At 34.7% G+C, this 9,730-nt stretch overlaps 1 non-coding gene across 1 annotated transcript; it reads left to right on the forward strand.

Annotated features, from left to right (window-relative positions):
* The first annotated feature begins 3,893 nt into the window (after nt 1-3,893).
* On the forward strand, nt 3,894-4,000 carry LOC122119002. Its single transcript, XR_006149490.1, has one exon. It is a non-coding gene; the product is annotated as a U6 spliceosomal RNA (small nuclear RNA).
* The last annotated feature ends 5,730 nt before the right edge of the window (nt 4,001-9,730 follow it).

Below are 9,730 nucleotides of genomic sequence, written 5' to 3' on the forward strand. Positions count from 1 at the left end.
CAAAGTGTTATGAAAGCTCTCTATGAGAAATCTAACAGCTGCATTTCTAAAAAGTCCTTGCGTGCTTACACTTTCTGATAATGTCTCAACTCAAGTACTTCTTCTTGAAGATCTACACCATTCAATGATGCTGTATTAGATCCTTGTTACATTTTACAGACAGCTCATGGTGATGAAATTTGGGTTTTTCATAATTGCTCTTCCAATTCCATCCACAATATGCAGACAAAAATTATCTGAAAAATTTGTATCTGTTGATAGTGCATATACTTTTCCACTACAAATATAAAATGTAGTAAAATTTTTAATAGCAATCATACTGCACTAGGTTGTGGGCAGATTCTAATGTAAATAATATACTGTGTTTATGTAGAGAATTTGAGCATCCAAAATTTTAATATGCCTAAAACCAGTACCTTACTGATATTGGGTGACAAATACTTCATGTAAGTATAGAAGAAGTTTTCTTCGTATTTTTAAATATATTTTTTGTAAATATCATATACAGAGGGGTTACAGTTACATAAGTAAGGTAATGAGTACGTTTTTTATTGAGCATTGTTACCCCCTCCTTTGATTTTCCCCTACCATCCCTTCCCTGCACACCTCCTCAACTCCCCACTTTACCCCCGTCTGATATTGTCTTGTACATCCCATTGCTACAGTGGGTCAACCTGTATCCTTTCCTTGTATCTTAAATGAAGAAATGCTGGCTTGATTTATGCATATTCTACTTGTGTAGACACACCTATAGTCACTCACCAAGTCCAAAAGCACATAAGTGAAATGCACATCTTCTTTTGTCAGTTGGTATAATTGTATTGTACACATTTATTGACAGGTTACAAATTATTTTCAATTTTTAATACATTAAAAAACTTTCTTTTTTTTAATTTCTTGGCCAGGAAATGGAAGACCTCAGTCAGCATTTCTAACTTTAGACTTTTCACATGGGTTGGTTAAGTGTTGACCTGAGGTCCAGTCTTCTGAGGCCTCATTCATCTGCTTAGGAATTGATGGTAGTTGGATGTGAGGGTGATCTGCTGCGACATCTGTCACCCCATTGATCGCCAGGGTTGATTCGGCTGCTCTGGCTGGCTAGGTGGGTGTCCCCTTCCTCCCTCACCGCTACATGTGTGTCCCTCCCGAAACTGTGCACTCGGTCGAGGAGGACGACCATCCCCAATAGAGGAGGATCGGTCTTAGGTCAAGGATATACGGGTAGCTGAGCTCCCCTGCTAGAACCTCCAAACAAGCTCTCAAGGAATTGATGGTAGCTTTTGTAAAAAAGCTCAAGGAAGGATGCCATTTAAAGCCTTATAACCTTATTTTTTACCAGGATATTCTTCTGCTTTGGTTTTTGAGACTGTCTACAAGAGCAAGAATTCCATGGGGAGCAAGGAGACACCATAAGACCTTTACTTACTGAGATTTCTGAGTGATTTGTTATCACTTGTACGGCATGTTGCAAGTCGATTCTGGCAAAAACTACCAATTTTAGGAGATAAGATGAGTGGAAAAAAAACTCTTAGAGACAAAGACATCTTCAACATATTCGGTTCCAAGCATTCCATCTAAGGCATATTCAACAATTAGTGAAAATTGTGTTGGCTGTATCTATGTGTCTTTCTCCATGTGTGCATGTATACATGTGTATATATATGTGTATATTTGTGTGTATAGTAACATACATGTGTACATATATAAGGGCATATACACACATATATGCAAATATAAATAAATATAAATATATAAATATGTGTATATATATCAGCTGTTCAGTCATTTAATCTAGAGTTCCCAGCACATTGCCAATCTCACAAAGTGTACATGATAAACTGCTCTGAGGATCTGTGCTCATTTCCCCCATTACCTTGTTTTTCATCCCTGTGAACAACTTCAGCCTACTTTCCCTAGGATAGCTTTGTTTTGGTTACTGACTGATAATAAAAGAAAAATATTCTTTGTAAAAGAAAAAGAACTTTAGGTCACAAATGGATGCCTATGAGATAAAATTATAATAGAAATAAAAGTGAAAAGGAATTCCTAGATCTGTTGTTTTGCCATTTAGAATGGCAAAGAATAATATCACGTTACTCTTATAACTTTTAAAGAGTGCAAGGGTAACTGATGGTCCCTATCATGTTCCCACAAAAGCAGTGGATCCTGAAGGACAATAGTAGACCAGCAGAAATTCTAAATAGCAGACATGGAGCATGAAAGAGAAAGAGAGAAAATGAGAGAGAGAGAAAGAGAGAGAGAAATATCATAATACTGGAAGTGCATAACAGATAAACAAGAGCTGTATGAGAACCTTCGTACTGCTATCTTTAGACTCTCCATGTACATTTGAAGGTATTTGATGTCTGATAATCCATCAATATAAAAATATAAAATTAATTTTGATAAAAATTAAAGATTACTCAGAAGAAATTATAAATGCAAAAACAGTCTTCACAGAAGCAAACTCTCAGAGATATTTCATGACTTTGAAAAGGATGAAGTGGCTGAAGTTAGTATAAATTTAGAAGTATGACAATTCACAAAAACATAAAAAGATATTCATGTATTTCATTATATAACCCAAAGCAGAAAGTAAATGTTGTTCAGATGATTTTTAAAAGAACAGTCTCTCCGGTTCTTGGAAGGTGGCTCAGTGTTAGAGTGCTTGCCTTGCATGCATGTGGCCCTTGGTTTGATTCCTCAGCACCATATAAGGAGAAAAAGACAGATGTGATGCTGTGGCTCAAGTGGTAGCACTCGACTTGAGCTGAGGGACGGCACCCAGGACCCAGAGTTCAAGCCCCACAACCAACAAAAACCAAACCAAAAAACTAAACAAAACACAGTCTCTCACTTTTGTGGCCTCAACTCTGTAAAACCACTGCTTCAGCTTAAGGCTAAGATTTTATGTGTGGACATTTATCAACACTCCTGATTCAGACTCTAATTGAGAAAATTTTTAATCAATATTTTGTTCTTAATTTTGATCGCTGTGAATTCACATGCACCTATAAAAAATGGTCATCCCAGTAACATTTTCAAAATACCTCGTAATGACGACTTAAAAAAGTTGTATTATATTGCAAAAAAGAAAACAATGCAAAAAATAAAGAAAACCAATAATTAAATATTAATGATTAATAAAATAAAAACCAAATACCAGTATTTCCAATATTTGAAGTATACTACATATTAGATTTTACAATTTGCTCATATTCCTGTACATTTAAAACTGGCTAAGATTATGATGTTCAACAAGAATTTTATAAGCTATGAGTACCCTTTAAATTTACACTGTAAGATAACTTTTTATGTCTCACTCATCACTGATACATGGCTTATATAATCATTTGTTCCTTGCTAACATATAAAGAAAAGAAGCCCTAAAGTTTCAACAGAAATTGTATAGTTAAAGTCTTATCTCTTTGCTCTGTTTCTTTACGCAAAGACTTTGCAACTTCTCATTAATAAATTTTGTATAAACTCTGAAATGTACATACTTAGTAATATATGTCAGCTACCATAAATCTTAAATACTTTATGGAAAAGTTTTATGACCTGACAGTCTTAATTTTTGCATATATAAGCAGGTTCCCAAAATTAAACATATTTAAAACATTAAAACTTTTAACACACCTTAACACTTGCTGCAGTGTTCATTATGAGAGGTGCCCTGTATAGAATAATTGAATTCCTCCTCCTACACATCTCTTGAACAACAAACATCTGGACTCATTTTGTTTTTGTCATATCAATCTTGACTTTATTCTTAAATGTGTGCTTATGTAACAAATACCTGGTTCTAAAATTTCACAATTCTTTTGAACTTGTTTTTGTTGAATTATCTAGTTTAAAAAAATCAATTCCACTTTATATATAAAAAATGTTCTGTGCTCAATTCGGCAGCACATACACTAAAAGTGGAACAATACAGAGAAGATTAGCATGGCCCCTGCGCAAGGATGACACCCAAATTCATGAAGCGTTCCACAACAACAGATGCTGGAGGGCATGTGACCAGAAGGGAACCCTACTATATTCTTGGTGGGAGTGTAAACTTGTTCACGCACTTAGAAAGCAGTATAGATGTTCCTCAAAGGGTTACACATAGAGCACCTCTATGACCCAGCAATCCCACTTTTGTGCATTCACCCAAATGATCACTAACAAGGCCATTCTAAAACTACCAGCACAACTATGTTTATTGCAACATTATTTACCATAGCTTAGATATGGAACCAACCCCGATGCCCCACAATAGATTAATGGATCAAGAAAACATTGTGTGTGTGTGTGTGTGTGTGTGTGTGTGTGTGTGTGTGTGTGTGTGATGGAATTCTATCATCCATCAGAAATAATGACATTGCCCAAGTGGTTAGAAAATGGAAAGACTTGGAAAAATTTATATTAACTGAAATAGGCCAAGTCCAAAGAAACATAGGTCCCATGGTATCCCTTATTTGCAAGAAGTTATATATGTCTGGGAAAAGCAGAAATGGTCCAAAGCTATGTGCATATGACTAGATAAGGTGATGTTAAACTAAATGAACCCAAGCTAGGGACACAAGTGTGTGTTTTTCCTTTCTTGCTGTTGTTTCTAATGCACTTATAATGTACGATGAGATGTTTTTTTAATTTGGTCGTCCCACACGGTATAACCCCTGTTTTCACTGTATTTGGTGTTGATGCACCTGCATCTTTTATATACACTTCTCTAATTTGGAGAGGGAAAGGGAAAAACCAAAATGCTCAAATAGAGATACTGTTTGACCCATTATAACAATGAGTTGCCCAAGACACTATGTTGAAATACTAACTTTACAATTTAGGCAGGGTGGGGGGTGGGGTGAAGTGTGTACTTGTGGAGGTGTAAGGGAGAGGTAGTTGGGGAAAAACAAAGGGGGAGGTAACAATGTTAGATAGGAAATATACTCATTACTTTGCTCATGTAACTGTAACCCCTCTGTACAGTATTTTTACAATAAAAAAGGTTTAAAAATGATGGAAGCGTTTATTTCCATTATTTTAACCATATAATATTATTAAACAAGAAATTAATGCAAAATACTGACCTGAAGATATTTTGAATAAGTGTATGTGTGTGCGTGTGTGTGCGCGTGTGTGCGTGCATGTTGGCATGCCCAGTGTTTGAACTCAGAGCTTCAAGGATTTGCAAGGCCTTTCCTCTCTAGCTTTGTGAGCTATTATATGAGCTACATCTCCATTCCTGGACCTTTGCTAGTTCATTTAAATTTTTGAAAAATAATACTTTGATTTTTTTTTGCCTTAATTGGCTTCCAACTCCTATTCACAGATCCCATGCTCCTTTGTAGATATGCCGGGTAGACAAGATTACAGGTATGACAAACCAGTACAAGGCTTTAGGAATAATTTTAAATGTAGAAGAAACTTTAGTTCAGGAGGGCCTGTTTTATTATTTCCTACTTTTAAAGCATTTTGGAGTGACTATATGTGAATTGTTTACGTTTTGGGATACTTAAAAGACAGTAAGTAATGGTATTTAAAAGTTTTAGTACTTTTTAAAAAGAATACTGGAACTGTGGGACAGAAAAATTTGGCTCTCTTTGGACCTCAATTTATAATCTCAGCACTGTGCATGATAACCCAAAGTCACCAACTCAGTCTGTGTTGAAGACAAAATGTGATAGAAAACAATTACCGTGGGCAATATTTTTTATGCTATTATTTATTGGACAATATGAATATTGAATTGAGAGTATAAGAGAATGGAGAGATTTTACCTACATTTTTGTATTGCTGAAAGGGTTTTGGAAACTTTGACTCATTTCCTTCCTCACTATATGTCTTTGGGCAATGCACTTAGTGCCTTGAATTACAATTTTTCTCAACACTAAAATGGTAATAACATTAGCATTACAGCAAATTTTTTAAGACCTAAGAGACATAAAACTTGTGAAATACTTAACATAAACTTCTATGAATGAGCTTTCAGTTTACCCAGTAGTTTTTTTTAATATTAAACAGAATGTGATATATATCACAGGAATCATTACATGTAGTGAGCAACCAGAAGTAATGTTATTTATTGACTATGCTGTGCTTCCAAGGAAACCAGCTGGATAACTTCTCATGCTGTAAATCAAACTGGTTATCTTATGTCTTGATAGTGTAAAACTATCAGTGACAGAATAATGAAGGAATGCTGTAGACTGGGGTGAAGTCCATATGATAATGTGCAAAACTCATAAAACGTAAAAGTAACTGAGCAGTATATTGAGTTTTACATCATTTAAGGTAAATTGCAAAGGCAGGGAAGACATAGAAGAATGAATTCTCCTTTTGATATCCTATCATACAAAAGTCCTTAGCAGGATGAACTCTTTCCTCATTCTTGTAGAGGAATCATCAGATGAGAGGAACTCTATTTTTGGGTTGCTTCCTTCAATTTATTCTTCAGTTTGAAACCTGAACTACATGAGACTGCAAGAAACCAAGGAGAATTAGACATGCAGGATTTGGAAAGAGCAATCAGCATAAAATAAATAAAATACAGAGAGCCTTGTAAAAGGTCTAAATAAATTGAGTTATATAGTCTCAAGCGTAAACAGAAAATGATTTAAGCAATATCATGTTATTGAAAATTGAAAATTGTGAGGAGTTGCTCAATTTTTTTCCTTTCTACTATATTGAATTAATTATTGATTTTGTATATAGAGATTAAAGATGAGATTAACAAGGAACTTGATTAAAAATCGACAAAAGTTCTGAATAGCCATATTTTGCAAAATGCCCTGAAAATCACCAGTGGGTTTACAAAGTTGTGTTTAATACCACTTCTATGCTGGATTAATGCTTTGTGAACAGAAGTCATTAGAGAAATGCAATTCAAAATTATTATGATACTACTTCATAACTATTATAACTCATCAAAAAAATCAAAGGAACTTGGTGTGGTGGTAAAGGCTTGTAATTCCAAGCATTTGGAAGGTTGGAGTAAGAGGATTTGAGCCTAAGGCCAGTCTGGGTACTGCACATAATAAAAACCTGCCTTTTCAAAAAACTCAAAACGTAATTATGTTGGTGATAGTGTGGAGAAAAGGAAATTTTCTACACTCGTGGTTAAAATACCGGTTATTATTCTCATTCTAGAAAGTAGTATGGAGTTTTCTAAAGAAATACAGAGTTGAAATATCATCTGACCCACCAATCATATGATTATTTCTCTCTGGGTAACTAGTAAATACATCTATAGTTCATTGTTATTCACATTATCCACAACAAGCAAGATATAAATCAAAGTTATGTGTTCAACTACAGACTAATAAAGCAACTGTGGTGCATGCACAAATACATTTTTGTTTCATCCCTAAACTAGCAAGAGACTTCTCCCGTTAGCCACAACTTACAATGACCTGAAAGATGTATTCTAAATAAAGAAAAATGTTGTCTTCTGATCTTTGTCCAACACACACACACACACACACACACACACACACACACACACACACACACACACACACACCAACCTAAAACAACAGAGAAATTTTTCAAAAAGTAAAGCAAACTGGAATTTCTGGGGCATTTATGTCACAATATAGATGATAGTAGATATACAGGATGACCAAGTATAGAGTTGTAATGTACAATATGAGGATGCAGCGGACAACACTGGCTTTACATAGAAATGAAGCTAATTAAGTAGGAGTTGTTCTTCCTTGTAGGGGTTGCTCTTTTAGTTGTTCTCCTTCAGTAATGGTTGAGATTAACATAATTCTTTAAATATACCTGCCGGTTTGTAGAAATAATAACAAATAAGATAGCAATAATGTTGTATGCTCAACATAGAACACAATGTCAAATTAAAATACATGAGATTATCTTTGATATAAACTAATTATTACAAATAAGGGAACCCATTGGACATATGTTTCTTTAAGTCTGGCTTACTTCAGTTAATGTGATTTTTTCCAATATCTTCCATTTCCTGACAAAGAGGTGGTATTATTCTTTCTGATGGAAGCATAGTATTCCATGTGTATATAGGTGTGTATGTGTGTGTGTGTGTGTGTGTGTGTGTGTGTGTGTGTGTGTGTGTTACATTTTCGTGATCAATTCATCTACTGAGGTGCATCTGGGTTGATTCCATATCTTAGCTATGGTAAATAATACTGTGATAAACATAATTGTGCCTTGTTTGGGGTCACTGTGATAAATACCCAGAAGTGGGATTACTGGGTAATAGGGGAGGATTATTGTGTACATCAAGGATAATCTTAGTAGATGACCAGAATAGCTCAATTGTTAAGTACATATGACCATATAAGGTGATTCCAAGCGAAATGAACTCCAAGACATGTTATTTGTTGTTGTTCTTAACGTACTGTGTGATTTCTTTTTAACCTTTTGTGTTTTCCCGACTTATCACTATATTTGATTTTGATACCCTGAGTTTTGTAAATATGTTGGTCTCAACTAGGGAAGTGAAAGAGAAAAAAATCGAGAGACAAAGGACAAAGGGGAAACCTATGCAAAAGTGATAATCACAAGACAATATATTGGAAGTACTCTTGGGGGGTTTGGGAGGGAAGAGGGAGAAAAATGAAGGAAGGGGTAACAAGTTAGAAAAAAAGGAATTCATTACCTTACTTATGTAACTATAACCCCTTTGTACATTACCTTGACAATAAAATTTAAATAATAAAATAACATACATGAGAGCAGAAATACAGGAGATGGAAGTGGGGGAAATACTGTATTATACAATGAAGAGTAGAACAGCTGTAGACAACAGGAATTTTACAGTAACATAGGAAGTAATAAGCTATCATACAGATTTTCATCCTCATGTCAGTCACTAAAAAGGGGAAAATGCACAATCAGCAAACCAATAGAGATAAAATAGAAAACTAAACAATTAAGGTGGAGGGCTGGGAAGGTGGCTCAGTAGTAGAGCACTTGCCTTGCATGCCTGAGACCCTGGGTTCAATTCCTCAGCACCACATAAACAAAAAGAAAAAAGGTGGAAGTGGTGTTGTGGCTCAAGTGGTAGAGCGCTAGCCTTGAGCTGAAGAGCTGAGGGAAAGTGCCCAGGCCCAGAGTTCAGGCCCCACGGCCAGACGCCCCCCCAAAAAATATATAAAAATCAATGAACATGGAGAGATGACTTGGAACAATAAAAAATGACACAACTAGGAAACAAATAACAAGCTGGTGAGTTTAAAAAATATTACCCATAATTCTATTAAATGTTTTTTACATCACAATTTGTTAGAAATATACTTCAAATCACAGTTTAATAGTATATCATTATAATAATAGGTTACTTATTATTGATTTCTTAATATTGAATGTTTAATGTATAATTTTAGTAGCTATAGAAAAGAAAAATGTGAAACTAATTTTAATGATATATTTCAGGAATTGTAAAATTGAGAAGCATTAAAATTTAAACAATACGTCATTATTGTTTCATTTATGTAAATTGATGTGGTAATTCAAATTGTATTCTACACTTAGCACTCAACATCAAATAGGAAATTATTGCACATGAATTTGGTATTAGGTTGAAGGGTGCAGCCTTGTGGTAAAATTCACACCACACAGTACACGAAGATATGACTCCTCTCATCTAGCTTAAATTGTGGAAATTTGATTTCTACACGCATGTTAAATTCCTGTCTAGGTGACATCAATACAATTATATAAATTATATACACGAGGAGTATTTCAGATGACACTTAAAAGT

Source organism: Dipodomys spectabilis, unplaced genomic scaffold, assembly GCF_019054845.1.
Source record: "Dipodomys spectabilis isolate Male_0828 unplaced genomic scaffold, ASM1905484v1 ptg000159l, whole genome shotgun sequence".
Lineage (NCBI taxonomy): Eukaryota > Metazoa > Chordata > Mammalia > Rodentia > Heteromyidae > Dipodomys > Dipodomys spectabilis.